The following is an 18361-nucleotide window of genomic DNA, read 5'->3' on the forward strand; positions in this document are numbered from 1 at the left end:
GAATCTGTTGTGTTTGTCTATTTTCTCCTGTGGAAGGAGATGGGAGGGAAGGGCAAAGGGACATCTCTGTCTCACTATTAGTCCTCAGACACTGAGGCTGGAAAAAGAAGACAGTGACTCTCGGCTCAGAGTGAAGTGTGACGTGTGGAAGAGATATGATCTGAACAGAACCATGACCTGATCTGTGTAGGACAGAGCTAAAAGAAAAGTTTGAAAGTGGTAGGCCCAATGCAGTAAACACACATTAAGGACTAGATTTAAACGGAAGGGATTAAGAGTAGGAAACTTTTCCAGTTTTAGGATCTCTGAAGAAACAGTATATTAGGGCTAAGGTATCTGGAAAACTTCCATATTTTAAGCCTTATTAAATGGAAATTATGGACAATGATCTGAAGACTTCAAAAAAACTATAGGTAAATGATACCACAACAAAATTAGGAATTAGGATGCTTCCTGGATTTTTTATTTCTTTAGTCAACTGATAGGATTATTCTCAAATACAATATGATGACTTTGGCACCTAGAAGTTATCTTTACCTGGCCAATATTCATCAGTGTTAGCTCTGAATTTAACATTTATTAGGAAATTGCACACTTTTGGAAAAATGACAAGGAAGCGCACATCTTTTTTTTTTTTTTAAATATTTTATTTATTTATTTGACATAGACAGAGATCACAAGTAGGCAGAGAGGCAGGCAGAGAGAGAGGGGGAAGCAGGCACCCTGCTGAGCAGAGAGCCCGATACGGGGCTTGATCCCAGGATCCTGAAATCATGACCTGAGCTGAAGGCAGAGGCTTAACCCACTGAGCCATCCAGGCGCCCCAGAAGCGCACATCTTAACATGATGGGAAACACGATGATCTACCCTTTTAAATTTGAAGAGTAATTTGTTTTCTCCTCATGAATAGTCCTATTTGATTTTTCATTTGGAAATTGTAAAGATTTCTTTAACTTCTTCAGTCCAACTGCTTACATTTGTTCGGACAACACATTTACGGTGGCTGAACTGTCCTTGAAAACCCAACCACTCACAATAACTTTGGTGGCTTTCCTGAACCATGGGTAAAATAAAGCATAAATCAAAGGGTTCGTGGCTGAATGATAATAAGCACACCAACAGCAAATCTCATAAATACAGGCAGGGGTCATGAAGCCCATATAGGCATCAATTAATGAGTCAGTACTATATGGTACCCATGAAATCATAAATGCTATCACCATGATACCCAGGGTTTTAGTGACTTACTCTCTCTTGTCCACTTGGGATTTGTAACCGTCTGTGGATGATTCTGTCTTGCCTCCAGTATGTTCAATCTTTTTAAGCCTGTCGTCTAGCCACAAGAAAAAGATAGCTAGAGAGAATTACCATAATAAGGGTAGGTATAAAGAAAGCTAGAAAGTCTATCAACACCCAGTTTTGGCTTACAACTCTCTGACACCCTCCTACACAGTTGAGGGCACTAGAGAGTTCCTCCAGCCCATCATCACAGACATCTGTGTAGAACACAGCCCCGCTGTAGACAAGGGGCAGGGCCAGGAGACCGGGACGCACATCCCTGACCCAGACACCATGAACGTGCTAGGATAGACCAGAGGGTCAGTAACAACAATGCACCTGTCCATGGAGAGGAAGCACAAGTGGAAGATAGAAGAGTAACCAAGTATCACATCGCAGCACGTGTGGAAGGGACAGAAACTTGGCCCAAAGCACCAGCAGCTCTGCACGGACCTGATGGTGCTGAAGGGTGTGACGGTCACCCCCACCCGGAAGTCAGCACCAGCCAGAGAGGCGAGGAGAACCTTGGTTTGAAATGCAGGATGTAAATCAGCACCAGGAGGTTTCCAAACACAACCAGCACAGCCCAGAGCCTAACAGTGTGTAGAGCACCAGCCGGGATCCAGGCGAGCAGGAAGCTTTCAGGCAGGATGGGGTCATGTTCTGGTTGCGGAGCTGCTGGACTGCAGGGGGAGATGAGTCGGCATTCACGGTGCATGTAGAGATTTCTGTCCTTCTTGATTTTCACAAACAATGTAGGATTCTACTTTTTAATACTCCTAAGGAGAAAAACATAAACACACTAGGATGCCTAAAGAAATGATCAAATATATTACTAATGTTTTTCAGTTTTCCATTTATTATTACAAATCTCAAATGTGTTCTATAACAAAATAAACTTGAACAAAAATTATATCGTATAAGATTACTGGGGGTTAATTTCAAATAACCAATGCGTGGTTCCTTTAAAATTTGACAAAATTCTGTTTTAGTCATAAATAAATGTTTTTATTTTTACCTCTTGTGTTCCTCTTCACAACAGCCTCGGATATGGGATATAACTGTGGGGTTTAGGGATCACCTCTCCTTTATCTCTATGTTGTCTGACCTGTATTACTGACTAAGACATAAATAAATGCCATTAATGGAAGAATCCCTGCATGGAATCCTGTAGTGCAAGGTGTGAACTTGGAATATTATTTTCAACAGTGATTATTAGGAAAAAGTATTTTACAAAACAATCCTTTACATTAAATTCGCTTAGCCATTATGTTTCTTGGGTCAAATATTTCTTTTTTCTTAGACTTGAGTGTTTCCCCTCTTCTCAGTCCTGGTGAAAGCACCTCACTGGATTTTTGTACACAAGTTCAATAGGGCGTAAACAGTGAAAGTTAATACTTGGCTTTTCCCTCTCTTGTTAGGTGTCATTTTTGCATCTGCACTGGCTACCAGCAAACAGAAATGGGAACATGCATTAAGGGTGGTTTGAGATTGGTGAAATACATTGAGATTGGTGAACAGGCACTAAAAGACAACATGCTATTTTGGACACTAGCATTTCTGAAGTGGTATGACTGTCAGTGCTGGTAGGAAGGAGATCAGTTCTCCTCTCAGCCATTAGCTCTGGAAGGAGATCAGGGATGCCTCTCTGTCCACATAAGAAATGGGCTATGAACCCCCTGACTACACACGCTTGTGGGTCTAGCTGATAGAATTTCTGTTTGCAGTGCTAAAAGAATTCAGATAAGGAATAATGAACAGAAAGCTGGAAAATGGGAACACGATTCCTGAGTCATTTCCCAGCCCTGGAATGTTGAACGTTGCAGAGCAAGGAACAGCAAGGTTCAAACTCTTGCCACTGCAGGGCTGTGACCTTGGACGTATGGGTGAATTTGTGCTTCAAGTTTTAAAGTGCCATAGGTATTATCATTAATCCATCCTGCCATCTGATTTCTCATAAAAAAATTGGATTCTTTTCAATATTATTTCTAATATTTTCTGAGAATCTGGTTTTGTTAAATAATAATAACTTCTTACATAGACAAAAGTCTAGGCCAGACATTCTCAGCTTCAGCACTGCTGACATTTGAGATCAGATAACCCCGATGTGGGGATCTGTTGTCTGCCTTGAAGGGTGTTTAACAGCTTCCCTGCTACTAGATGCTGGTAGACGTCAGTAAAATTTCCCCAACTGTGTAAACCAAAAATGCCTCCAGACATTGACAAATGTCTTCTGGAGGAGAAATGCTCAATGACCTACCCATTGTGAACCAATTTTCTTGAGGGGGGAAAAAGTATCACATGATACTCGCCACCTAGGATAAAGAAATAACTTTATATCTCCCTCTATTACTCTGAGGTTAATTAATTAATTAATTAATCCATTCAATATGTATTTATTGAGTGCCAGAGCTGGGTACAAAGAAATGAACAAAAAACCTGGGTACACAAGATCCCTATCATCAGGAAATTTGCAGTCTTGAGAGGGAAACAAACCTTAAGCAAGTAAACAAGTAGGTACATGAATACAAATGAAAAATATTAAAAAAATAAAAGACAGTGACTTATGATGCAGAGAGCATCTAGGCAGGCAGGTGTAAACAAAGGTGTTCCTTCAAACAGGGTAAGACAAAAACGCTTCAAATATTTGTAGAATTTTAATATGATATATACGAGGAAAAAGAAAGTGAGAATGGGGTGGAACAATAGCTGGGATTTTTAGACTTAAGTAGTCTGAGGGTGACTTAATGAGAGAGAAATATTATGCCCAAAAAACAAAGGCAGAGAGAAGAAAGAGAGAGAGAGAGAGAAAGAGCGATGAAAGCTTGCTGTGGTCTGGAAACAGGAATGGGTGGGAGACCTGGAGTTTGTTCTGCAAAGAACTTGGACACAATCTACTTCTCTATAAATTAGCTTTTAAAACAAAGATCTAGACATCTTCCATTTTTCTACCAGCTCTAATTTCCAATTATTCTATCTTAGCTAATTCTTAGGATATTCAGTTAGGATTTATATTCTTCCCCCTTTTCATGTGTCCCCTACAACTTTCAGGACCCAATATATAAAGATAAGTTTAGAAAATGCTTCCAAAGGCATAACAGAGGAAGATCTTTTTTTTTTTTTTTTTTTTTTTTTAAAGAGAGAGAGAGAAAGCACACAAGCAGGCAGAGGTGGAGAGAGAGGCAGGCTCCCTGCTGAGCAAGGAGCCCGAGGCGGGACTTGATCCCAGGACCCTGGGATCATGACCCAAGCCGAAGGCAGCAGCTTAACCCACTGAGCCACCCAGGTGTCCCAACAGAGGAAGATCTTAAACTAGGTGCCCAACCCCACCCCTCCAGTTCTATTAGGTGGACCCAACAATCTCTAAAATATACTCAAGGGACTAAAGAACATCCCAAATTGATTCAAGTAATTAGAATTTATCTTTGGGAAAAAATAAGCCTTCTAAACAATTGCATTACAAACTATCAGACTGAGGATTTCATATATTAATTGCAAAGAGTTTAATTAATTAGAGGTAGAGAAAAGAGGACAACAAAGCAGAATTTGTTTGCACAGCTAGGGATTCCACTGCTCAGACTCAACCAAAAAATGAACACAATGTAGCAAAATATTCCATAGAAAAGAGGCAGGTAGAAAGGAATAGAAAGGAAATTGAAAATAGTACCTTGTTTCAAAGGCTAATCCCAATGGAGGAATGCGAAGGAACAATGAATATCATGGTCTAAGAATCCTAAATCTTGGATATGACACCCAGGATCTGTGACCTTGGGCAAGTTGTTTATATTCTCTGGATTTACTGTCAATGAATAATATACAAATATGCCTAGAGTAGATTATCAGCAAATGGTCAACTATAGTTGACGCTTGAACAACCTAAGTTTGAACTATACAGGTCTATTTATATGCAAATTTTTACAGTACAGTAATATAAATGTATTTTCCTTTTTCTTAGTGTTTTCTTAATAACATTTTCTTTTTTCTAACTTCCGTTATTATAAGAACATACTATATAATACATATACAAAACATGTTTTAATCAACTTTATGTTATTGGTGGGGCTTCCAGTCAACAGTAGGCTATAAGTACTTAAGTTTTGGAGATCAAAAGTTATACATGAGTTTTCAACTGTGCAAATGGTTGGCATCCCAAACCCCCATGTTGTTCAAAGGTCAACTGTCTTTGAGTAGAAAAGTCAACAGATATCTGTTGGTTTTCATAGAAGTCAAAGTGTCCCCTTTATCAAAATTTCTGGGACAAGATCCCCTGCAATCTTAGTTTGGAAACCTAAACTAACAAAGGGTTTGTGCTTTCTTTATTGAGACTGTAATCAGTGAATTTTTAAAAAAGATTTTATTTATTTATTTGACAATAAATAAATGCAAGCAGGTAGAGAGGCAGACAGAGAGAGAGGGGGAAGCAGTCTCCCTACTGTGCAGATAGCCCAATGTGGGGCTTGATCCCAGGACCCTGAGATCATGACCTGAGCCAAAGGCAGAGGCTTAATCCACTGAGCCACCCAGGTGCCACTGTAATCAGTGAATTTAAAGACACTTTTCTTTTTGTGTTGGCTGTTAAAAATGAGTGGCCAAATTTCTTGCTCCCATTAGCAAGCATGTGTGTGTGTGTGTGTGTGTGTGTGTGTATTTGTGATTGATGTATATATTTTAGGTCCATTTATGCCTCCATTGATCACCCCCCCCCCCCGATTTCTGTGCTTCTTTCTTCTATTGCTTACAATTTTAGTGTACACTGTTTGCTTGAATTTTACATTTCTCTGTAAGTTGCTTTAAATTTATTCTGGTTCAAGGCATATAAATTCATAAACTAGAAACAACTATATTTCAAAACAAAATAATTTTTTTTCTTTCTTTCTTCCTTTCTTTCTTTCTTCCTTTCTTCCTTTATAAGAGAGTGAGCGCACAAGCAGGGAGAGCAGAAGGAAGAAGGCAGATGCTTGAATGACTGTGCCACCCAGGCATCCCCATAAATTATTTTTAACAATACTCTTGGTGTTAAAGAAAGCTACTTCCATTTATTCTATATCCACTTAAACTGAAAGTTTTTCTATATTTTGGTCTTTTGTGTAGAAGATACTCTTTAATCAAATTACTGAATTAGATTATATAAAATTGCAGGATATCCTAATGCTATAAATTATTGAATAAATGTGACAGTTAATAAATAAGGTTTTTATGACATCAGTTAGTGTTAATCAGTCATTCAGGATGTAGATAAAATTTCTCTGCCTGAAAACTGATCATCCAGGCCCTCAACCATCACGGCCCAGCTGCTTATCTGTGAGAACCTCACAACAAAAGAGCTCTCATTCCCTTCTGTAATATGTTGAATTGTAACCCTCCAGCCCCACACATATACACACAAAAAGCTATGTCCTCATTCTAGCCTCCAGAACCAGACCTTATTTGGAAAGAGTCCTTACAGACTTAGCTAAGACGAGTTCATCCTGTGATGTTCTCATTACCTGAATGAGCCCTAAATCCAAGACCAGGGTCTTTTTTTTTTAAGTTTTTTTTTTTTGTTTTGTTTTTTTTTTTTTGACAGACAGATCACAAGTAGGCAGAGAGGCAGGCAGAGAGAGACAGGAGGAGGAGGCAGGCTCCCTGTTGAGCAGAGAGCATGATGCGGGACTGGATCCCAGGACCCTGAGATCATGACCTGAGCCGAAGACAGAGGATTTAACCACTAAGCCACCCAGGCGCCCCCAAGACCAGGGTCTTATATGAGACACCAGAGGAGAGGGGTGCCTGGGTGGCTCAGTTGGTTAAGCAACTGCCTTCAACTCAGGTCATGATCCTGGAGTCCCAGAATCGAGTCCTGCATCGGGCTCTCTGCTCAGCTGGGAGTCTGCTTCTCCCTCTGACATTTCCATTCTCACCCTCTCTCTCTCTTTCTCAAATAAATAAAATAAAACAGACACCAGAGGAGAAACAGAGAAAGAAGAGAAGATCATGTGAAGATTGAGGCAGAGATTTGAGTATGCTGTCACAAGCCAGGAACACCCAGAGTCACCAGAGGCTGGAAAAGGCAGAGAAAGACTCTATCCTGGAGTTTTGGGAGGGAGCATAGTCATGTCAACACTTTGATTTCAGATTTCTGGCATCCAGGATTGTGAGAGAATACATTTCTGTCAGAAAATAAAACCGACAGTTTTGTGGGAATTTGTGATGGCAGTCCAAGGAAACTAAAACACTCTTCCATTCAGTGACAAAATGGTTGACAAAGAAGAAATTGGGGCAAAGGGCTGAAGAAAGAAAAATCAACATAACTTTTCAAAAAACCTGATTTTCTTTGAAAGAAAATTGCAAGGAACGAGAACTATTATTCTCAGACATCTAACAGGCACTAACCTTATACATTAGGTGTGATTAAACCCATTTAAGAAAAATAGACTTTATTTCTTAGAGAAGTTTTGGGTATACAGAAACATTGACAGAGAGGTACAGAGATTTCCTATGGACTCCCTGTTCCTACAGCCTCTCCCACATCCAGCTTATTTTGAGGCTAGACAAAAGACAGGGAGTTTCAGTCATAGCGATGAGAGAGAAGTTCAGGCCTGATTCCATACCTAACGCTCTTTTCACTCTCCTTATTGTACTGCTGAGTGCCCAGGTACACCCACCAAAAGGCCCACTGAGGCCAGACAGGTGATGAGAAAATTAGTTGGGGAGTACAGCTGCTTGAAATGAGACCAGTAGGGAGGCCAGCACTGTGGAGAGCTTGAATTATCAATTTCACTATTACTTTGATGAGATCTTTTGTTATTCTTCTAAGGGCCATTTGGGTTTTATTTCTGTTCTTCATGTCATTTCTTGAAAAGAGATAGCAACGACAGTGAATGTGTTGGGCATAAGCCAAAGAGAGCCTATTTTCTATGACAGAAAAGCAGAGTCCTAGAGAATCATTGCACAGGGCTGTGAAACAGAAATCTCGGAGAACAAATCTTGGCCATTGATCTTGGAAAACTTACCTAACCTCTCCCAGCTTCAGATCACTCCTCTCTAAATATGGAAGCAATATTACCTACCATATGGAGCTGTAGGTAAAGATAAGGAAGGAAAAGAACTAATTTATGGTTAGAACTCAGTAGCATATAATAACCAATAATAAAAAATGACAGATAGATGGGTAGAGTAACCATTAACAAAAATAATAAGAACAAGTGCATGATTTTTCTTCCAACTTCAACTTCACGTCTAAGAAGTGATTAGAATCATCGGTGCTGGCATTTAAGCTGGGTGAGGAGGACAGTGAAGAATCCCAGCGTGTGAGAAGTGAGAAACTACTTGCAGTTGGTTTTCTAGAACAAGTGACCCTGAAAGGCAGGAGTCAGTGATCAGATATATCAAGATTTTAGTACAAGTCCAGATTCTGGCGTTCCAAAAACTAGAACCCTGGAGGTTTGCGTCTAATTAATCTCATGACAAACACTGACATGAGGTCATCATTTCATGTCTATTTCTTACCACTCTGTCTGAATATTCATGCTTTGGTGCAGAGAAGGATTGTGTTGATCACAAGTGCTTCACATGTCTATTCCAAATTTATAATGGATCTGCCTTTTCAAATTAAAAAAATCTGATTCCCAAGGGCTTCAGATAAGAGACTGGCCCTATAGATGACAAGTTCTAGGCTAAAACCCCATGAGTGAGAGACTGAGTTGGGGTGGAGAGGATTCCCAGGACCCGGGAGGTAGCTCGGCTCATGGTCCAGGGCATGGACTCTGGGTCCAGTCTGCCTCAGCTTGAATCCAACTCTCCTGAACTTCTCAGCCGCCTGAAGCCTCAGTATTCTCTGCTGTGAAATGGGGATACTAATATTACCTTCTTCATGGAGTTACTCTGATGATGGTAGGAATGAATACTTCTAAAGCATTTAATAGAGCAAGTGTTTATGTTTTATGTACGGTGTATCTGGAGAGTAGTCCTGGCGAGTGTGACGGAGTGCTGGGGAGTAAAATTCACATGAAAGAAGGGAGGAGACCCCTGGAGTCTGTGTTTAGCAGTACTGAGGAGGGCAGGGCTTATGCAATCCATAGCCTTAGGGTTTTAAGGAGGGTGGAGGGAGAATGCTATCATATCACGGGGGAGAATAAGGAAGATGCCTGCCTCATTCTCTGCTCAGTCACCAGGTAAAGGCCAGGTTTTAAAAGGTACGGGGAATCCACACAGAAGGAAACATGTGTCTAATGTTATTTCTCAATATTTATGCATTTTGGTATTATCTTGTTTGGAGACAGTCTGACTGTCTGGCACTAGATTGTGGCAAACCTCTCACTGGTCAGAAAAAAATGAGAAAAATAAGAAAAGTGGGACACATGTCTCATGATGGAAAGTTTATTCAATTTACAGGACTGTCCTTTTATTGTTAGATTATATTCTTCTTCAACTTTTGATATTAAAACACACTCATATGAAATTATGGCAAAGTACCTAAAGGTTGTCCCTGGTGCTGTTGCTGCTTTTTTAATCATGTCCTTGGTTGGCGGAGTTAAAATTTATCCATTAAATTGTTTAGTTCTGGGGCGCCTGGGTGACTCAGTGAGTTAAGCATCTGCCTTCAGCTCAGGTCATGATCTCAGGGTCCTGGGATTGAGCCCTACAACAGGGTCTCTACTCAGCTGGGAGTCTGCCCCCACCCAGCCCTGCCTGCCTCTCTGCCTACTTGTGATCTCTGTCTGTCAAATAAATAAATAAAATCTTAAAGGAAAAAAATTGTTTAGTTCCCCCAATTTTTAAGCTAATTTTATGATTTCTGATCCAAACTTCTAGAAACCATTATCTTGATCCATTAGTATTTTTAATAGCAAAGGTGGTATTTTCAGCAAGTAAGACTTTTATTATACCCTCAAAACAAACCTGGGCAGCATCTGGTCAACTCTAAGCTTATCAGAGAAGTGAACTAATAATGACTGATAATAAACCTAACATGATCCAATGGAAACACATGCCCAAGGAATCAACCTTCTAGAGAAAGCAATATGAAATGTCTACTAAGAAAAAGAATTATTTTGTTATTTTGCAATTTTTCTTTTCTTTTCTTTTTTTTTTTTTTTTTTTGCTGGATCTTTGAATGCTATTAGCAGAATCTAGGTTATTTTATACATTCATATTTGGGGTTAGTCTAGAAAAAAACAACTAGCCCGGAGCTGAGATGCCATGTAAACGGGACACTCTTCCTAAAGCCTCCAGAATTCTTGCACATGTATAAGTCTTCCTATCTTGCTCATAAGGATATCTTGAGTAAAGGTATTTGCATCAGATAAAGATCATGGTTAAGCAGCAATCATGTTTTTCAGGAGTTATGTTTTCTAGCACCAAGGGCAGGACTTGGAGGCAAACTTTTGATTGTCTTGCATCATCCAAAAGTTTTCAGTCTCTTATCTGCACTTGACAATCAGTTTGCAAGTTTTGAACTTCTCAGACATTCCTAAAAATAAAAGTTCATTAAGTAAACCATCTCTCCAGTGACTCAAAGTGTGAGACATTTCTCATTATCAGGGAAAAAGATGTGTTAATGATCCCTGTGTCCTTCCAGTGCCCAAACTCAGACATTTGTTAATGAGAGGAAAGGGAGAAGTGTTTTGTTCTCTTGTCTCTTCAATTAGAGGCTAAAGCTAACCAAACACAAATCAGAGTATTAAACTGTAAATGAACAGCAGTTGGCATTGATAATACAATCAATATATGTAACTGACAGTCCAAGCAATGCATGAAGTTACTTATAACTGAATCAGTTCTCATTTTGATTCACTGCCTAATTAATTTGTATTTAACAAGTATCTCTTAGAAATGTGCATTAACTGCTTATGGAAAACTTTGGGGTGAGAAACAACATGAAATTAATTTTTCCCCAATCACAGCCTCTAAATGTGCTCCAGCAAATCTTCCTTCTTCATTCTTCCATTAGATCTGAGACATATCTATACAATCACTCTTGAGTGTTAAAAGTTCAATTTTATTGAATTCAGTGTTAAAAATTAAATAATTCTGTTTTTAAACTCATGTTTAAAACTACAAGCTACATCTAACTGAGTATCCCTGACCTCATTATTTCTAGTGCTAACCAAGTCTGGACTTAAAAATCTTGTATTTAGAGATGGGGCATATCTGATTTTTCATTCTTTATCCCATCTTCCTTTTCTGCTCTATGCCCTAGGGAGCAGTAGAGAACAGAAGAAAGGAGCGCAATAGTTTTCTACTGAATTTAGTCTCCTCATAACCTTTGCTTAACCCTTTGATGACCCCTGTGTTGCCATCAAATACTGTCTCTCTCCTGCAGTGCGTATGTGGGTCCTTTGGGCATCCCTGCAGGAGACATTCCCATCCCCAGTTCCCTGGTCTTGTGGTCAGTGCCCAGTGGACTTTTCCCAACATCCTCCTCCAGTGGATGTGTCCCCAACTCTCAGTGTGCCTTGAAATGGGAGACCCACAGGAGAGGCCATACCTGACTGGCTTCCACAAGTCCTCTAGGCCACACAGAACTAATGTGTTGGTGTCTCCTGAATAGGTGATGGGACAGGCTTCTCTTCACTCTGGTCTGTTTCTCTTCCCAGCCATCTTACTCCAACTCTGCTTTCTTTTGCTCATGATGGAGACAGGGAAGGTCAGCAGGACTCCTGAATAAACAGATCTAAACAGGGAATCAGTTTGAAGCATCTTGCCAGCACCTTCTTCAATGGAGAGGTTCCCCAGATGAAGGAACCCCAGAACAAAGGTCTATAAGGTTTCCCTTCATGGACAGACTCTAAGGAAGAGTTGGAAGGTCAACTAGAATGGCTCACCTCTATCAGGGGACCAGACAGTGGGGAGGCTCCCCCACAAAAGGAGTCATGCATGTACCTCATCACAGAGCCTCCACTAGGGTACCTGGTGCCTTCAGGGCATTGTCCATCAAGACTCTGACACTACCAAATCTGAGGACAATTTTGTCCTATTAGTAATATTCTCCTTATTCCTTTGCTGCTCCACTCTGGAGGCCGGCTGGACCCCGTAGGCAGGAAAGGAGAATGGAAGAAATAGTGAAGAGCATATTTCTACTCCTCCCCGCTCTAGGGCCCGGGGGCTTGGGCCTGGACACCACAGAAAGACAAGAGTGCTGAATTGGGTGTGATTGCAAAGCTTTAATATGAATTAGGAAGAATTCATTATGGGCTTATAAATATTGGAAATTTGAATGGAAAGCAATAAGATCTGCTTAGAGTGTTATTAAAAGATGGGGAAGGGAGAGTCAGTTGAGCATTTTCCTACTGTAGTAGATAAAATTGTAAAGCCATTTTAAGTTTGTGGTGCACCAAGCTCAGACTGTTTCAAATCTAGTGATGTATTCCATGAGCCCGGCTTCCAAATAGACCAACTGAAAGGATGAATCTGATGACTATAGTTCCATTCCTTCATGCTTTTTCTGAATAATTTGAAGACTACTTCCCATTGCTCTACCATACATTTTGAGAGATTTCATTCATTTCTTAGAAAGCAAATGATAATTAAACAATCATTCAGCAATTCTGAATACATTCTTCAATTTCCCCTATTTAAGCTTTTATGAATGAAATAAATTTATCATTGGTAAAATTTGCTTCAGAATGTGACCACTTGATTTCTAGCTCAATACTCAGGGTTGATCTTTCAAAACACTAGAAATAGCAGGACGGAGGCCATGATGGGTCAGAATGCATGCTATTCTGAGAGGCAGAGCCAGCCCTGGAGATGTCCTCCTTTGCCTTGTATTGATCTTTTAGCAGCTGCATCATGAGGAGACTTTGGAGTCTGGGGAGGAGTTTCTAGGGAAAGTAAACAGGGGATTGTGGGGCTTCAGGGAAATAGATATTTACCAACCAGTATAAAACATTTCAGTGTTTTTACAATTGGGATGGTTGAGCTGGCACATGCCATCAGAGAAGATCAGCCCTACCAAGATAGTTGAGCACTGTACCTCAATCCTAAAGTCCCAGTGAAATATCCCAAAAAACATTTTTGAAAGATGAAAATCAGATGGGATCAAATTGATTGAAAAACAACCCCAAAATACACAGAGTAAAATGCTGCCTGAGGAGTAAGGGCTGTTCTTTCCAACAGAGCCTGGGAGAAATTCTAAGTCCCAGGAAGAGCAATCTTGAAGAGTGAATGGAAGGAAATCGTAAAAGCCATTGTAGGAGAAGTTTCTTCTGGGTGGAAGAAAGGTCTGAGGCTTCAAACTGGAAGTATGAAGAGGACAACTGAACAACAACAACAACAAAAAACAGGCAACAAATTCAGACAAGTAGAAAAATAAAATCTTAATAACTCCTAAACAGGGACCACAAGGAATTAGTAGCTTCAATAAAGTAATGTCCATATACTGGCCAAACACTGCTCCTCAGTGTACTTGTCCTAGAAGGCAATGGAGAAATTCATTTAAAGTGCTCATGGATTTTCGTTCTTGAACCAGAATTCTAATTCTAGTTCATATTATGATTGTAATTGGAGTCCTATAGAGTTCTTCAAAGATAATAGAGAACCTTTATAAAAAAAAAAAAAGATAATAGAGAACCTTGAATGTGTATGTGTGTGTATATATAGGAGCAGACCATGGTCCAAGGCGGGGGAGAGTTGAGGCAACCTTCAAAAAGGAGGGGTTGTGCTGGGACCACGGGTTGGAGGAGAGGAGAAGCATCAGTTTGGGCCCTGGGCAGAGCTGGCTGGTGCTGGAGTGCGGCCAGCTCTCTACAGGGATTCACGAGATGCCAGCTGTCTGACCTTGAGCAGGTTACCTAAGTTGCAGCCTGCATGTAATAAAGGATGGCTTAATTTAGATTATTTTAAAGGTAACTTTCAGTTCTTCACAGTCTAAGTTCTGGGTGGTAAGGGGAATATGGAAAAATACATTTCTGGTTTGGGAATTTTTCTTTCCCTTGAATTCCACGACCAATGCCCTAGAGTTAGAGAATGAGATCCTTTTCAGGGGACAGTTCAAATAAAATTATTTTTCATGACAGGTCACACTCTGTGCCAAATTAACACATGTGCATCCTCAGCATTGATAATGATAAGCACTATGAGATCCATATGGAATCTGGAATAAAAATTAGATACAATCAAATTGACTGAAAAATCAGAGTCGAGAAAAACACAACCCAAAATGCACTTAATATAAGATTGTTAAAGAGACAAGAGCCATTCTTACCAACAGAGCTTAAGAGAAACTCTAAGACTATTTTTTTCTTAATGGGACCATGCACATTCCATATAAACTCATTAAAATATTTCTATATTTAAAGGAATACATATTATATTTTCAATAAAGATTTATTGATGATCCATTCTTTCCAAATATAGTGTAAGGCCCAGTTGGAGACATAAAGATGAATGAGAGGGACATTCTCCTTAGTAAATTAGGCTTTTTTTTTTTTTTTGAATGAACAAATATGCACAACAGATCATTAGAAAGCAGAAAGTAATGTCATAGATTGAACATAGTGCTTCCTAAGAAAGCAGGACATATAGAAATGTTTGTATGATCTCTATTGTTTTAATCTTTGCACATGGAAAAACAAAGAGAAACTTTACAAGGTACTGTTAAATACATGAGCTATTAAAGGTGCATAAAATTGGCAAACATAATCATATTGTTATTCATAATAATGAACGAATGACAACTGTAGAAAAAAGAAGATGAAATTTCCAACCTCAATGATGTTTACGTGAGATGGAGTGATTTGTGAGGCGAAAAGATGCAAAGGGATCAAATGAAGTCATAGTATAAAACAAGATTGTGATTGTGCATGGTATGTAGGTCAATCCTGCCTTAGTAGTTAAGATAGGGTATATCTGAATAACCCTCCGTTCAGCCTCAGGGGGAAAAAACCTTGTACAGCAAAATACTATTTCCACAATGAAGAAGTATAGAGGGTGCCTGGGTGGCTCAGTGGGTTAAGTGTCTGCCTTCTGCTCAGGTCATGATCCCAGGGTCCTGGGATCGATTCCTGCATCAGGTGCTCTGCTCAGCTGGGAGCCTGCTTCTCCCACTTCTACTCTCCCTACTTGTGTCTCCTCTCTCTCTCTCTGTCAAATAAATACATAAAATCTTAAAAAAAAAAAAAAAAAAAGAAGAAGAAGCGTCTGCCTTCAGCTCAGGTCATGATCTCAGGGTGCAGGAATCAAGTCCCGTGCCAGTCTCCCTGCTCTGTGGGGAGTCTGCTTCTCCCTTTCCTGCTGCTGCTCCTCTCTCCACACATGTTCTCTCTCTCTCAAATAAATAAATAAAATCTTAAAATGTTACATCATAGCAGATCAATTACTTCCTCCAATGTCCCCATCTCCCCAAAGAACTTAACCCTTTTCTTTATGATGCTCCTATTTTCCTTTGGTAGAAATTGGTATAAAAAACTTGTGTTCCAAATCGCTCCCAAGGACTTGGATGCAGAGAGGCTGGGCCACATTCTCCTCTGTGAGGGAGGAATAGTTGGGGGACAGCTGTGCTTACCCTCTTACTGCCTGGCTATGGGTCATGTTCTCCTGTTTAACAAATATGCCACCTTGGCATGTGACTCACCTTCTTATGCTTCAGGCTCCTCAGTTACGAAACAGGAGTCATAATATTCTTCGTTGCAGAGATGAAGGGAGGTAGGGCAGGGAAGGGGTCTCATGCACAGAATGAGGGTGCCCTGACCTAGATGAATCATTATTAGGTTGAAATGGGCTTTCTCATTACATCCTCCCAGTTCCAGAGCTCACGTATTGCATACCAGAAGCACTCAGTATGTGTTCATGGAAACAAGGGCCAATAGCAGAGGCCCCACACAACCAGAATAAGGTCACAGAAAAGAATAATGGGGGAAGGAACTAGTTTCTTTAAGGTGGAAGTTTCACACACATATAAAAGTACAATAGTTTGTTGGTCTAGGGTGTTAATGGTAAACATTAAATGGTTTGTCTACTTTTGAAAGGCTACTTAAAAAAGAAAAGACAGGGTGCCTGGGTGGCTCAGTTGGTTAAGCGACTGCCTTCGGCTCAGGTCATGATCCTGGAGTCCCAGGATTGAGTCCCGCATTGAGCTCCCTGCTCAATGGGGTATCTGCTTCTCCCTCTCCTACTGTCTCCCCGCCCTGCCCACCCCCGCCTTATGCTCTGTCTCTCTCAAATAAATAAAATCTTTTAAAAAATTAATTAATTAAATGAAGCAGTGTAATGATTCTATGGCTTGCAGAACAGGATCAGAGCCAGTTGCTATATTGAAACCATTGGAATCAAAAGAAATTGATGGTATATAGTGTTGGTACTAAAGAGTTGTAGGTAAAACAATACTGAACATTCTAGGATGCCTTTAATCATCCATAAAATCCAATAAAGACAAGACAGTGTCTCGCAAGCACAGTATAATCAGAAATAATACGCTATTTCAAGAAAGGTTTACCACATCATACCATTTGTGTATTAATAGAAACGATGTGCTAGAAGACAACGTTGATTGACATCGAGCTAGAAATTTGAAAAAATAGTGCAAGATTATTGTGATAGACATTCACTCCTGATCCAAAGATTTGACACCTGATTTTAAAATCTCTGTGTGTGATTGCAATAAAACTGGGGCTAGAGCAGAATCAGTGATTATTCACATCGTGCATGAGACATTCAGCCCCCCTTCAGTGTTAGAAGCAAGAAAAGACTGAACTGGCTGGGGTTGCTTGATCCACTGTGAATTGCATAACTAGCTCAGTTTCCCTTTTTCACCTTTGAACCAAGTTTGTGGGTAATATGAAGTGCATTTTGCAGGTTCTGTCTTAGCTTTTTATGCCTTACATTTCAGTTTTCTTTCTTCTTTTGAACACGTTTTTAACTTACATTTTCACATATATCCTTGAAAGCCCCTATAAGTAATTTGTGGAACAAAGCTCAATTATGTGACTAAAAAAAGGAATGAATTTTAAAATAAAGTAGCATGATAAATGACAATCTTAAAATCCTTTCTTAAAACATATGGTAACTGGTAAAATTTCTGAACCCTAATGTAATTCTATTAGCAGACTTAACAGGGAGAAGCTTACTGAATAAATGTTTTTCTATGGTGCCAACTATCTTTCCCATTGCAAATAATGATATTGAGTTAGGAGATATGTCTCTTTTTTTTTTAAATTTTTTTATTTGACAGAGAGAAATCACAAGTAAGCAGAGAGGCAGGCAGAGAGAGAGGAGGAAGCAGGCTCCCCGCTGAGCAGAAAGCCCGATGTGGGGCTCGAACCCAGGACCTGGGATCATGACCTGAGCCGAAGGCAGCGGCCCAACCCACTGAGCCACCCAGGCGCCCCAGGAGATATGTCTCTTGATTGATTTTTTCTGACTCTGAAGTCACATTTTTGGACTCACAGATCTGAACGCCAGACAGTGCAGACTCGTTCCTTTACCCTGTCAGAGCAAAGAGTTACCACCTCTGGAAGTATTTCTTAGCTGTATTTGCACTTTATTAAAAAAATATTGCAAAAGGACAAAGAGAATATATAGTCAGGAATTGATCATATAAAGTAACAAAAGGCAGGATTTAGAATAACAAAACTATATAGGCTCTTTATATATATTGTCCTAATCTTTCTGAAAAATACCACAGGGAGTGATTATTAAGCAGAGAAATACAGTAGAGCTCATTGTAAACTAAGCTGCTTTAAATGGCAAAGTTGGTACTGTAGTCCGGGTATTTCTGGCTCCAAGGCCATGCCATTTCCTTCACAAATGGGTTTTAATGTTGCATTTATCAAAGAACTATGAGCCTGAATTTAAGTGTCTGGATCAAAAGCGTAATTCAATTATTCTACATTAGAAGATCTTGCACAAGGGGCTGCTGAGTGGCTCAGTGGGTTAAGGGTCGGCCTTTGCCTCAGGTCATGATCTCAGTGTTTTGGGATTGAGTCCTGCATCGGGCTCCCTGCTCAGCGTCCAGTCTGCTTCTTTCTCTTCCCTCTATCATCTCACTTTCACTCTCTCCCAAATAAATACAAATCTTAAAAAAAAGTCTTGCACAATTATGATTAATTTTTTTCTTCCCAATGCCATGCTCATTGTGAGTCTATTTTCAATCTAAAACCTATGC

At 39.9% G+C, this 18361-nt stretch overlaps 1 pseudogene; it reads right to left on the reverse strand.

Moving 5' to 3' along the window:
* Window positions 1-971: 971 nt before the first annotated feature.
* Window positions 972-8080, reverse strand: LOC125101625 (trace amine-associated receptor 6-like; annotated as a pseudogene).
* Between the last annotated feature and the right edge of the window lie 10281 nt (window positions 8081-18361).

This window comes from Lutra lutra, chromosome 6, assembly GCF_902655055.1.
Source record: "Lutra lutra chromosome 6, mLutLut1.2, whole genome shotgun sequence".
In the NCBI taxonomy this organism is placed as follows: Eukaryota; Metazoa; Chordata; class Mammalia; order Carnivora; family Mustelidae; genus Lutra; species Lutra lutra.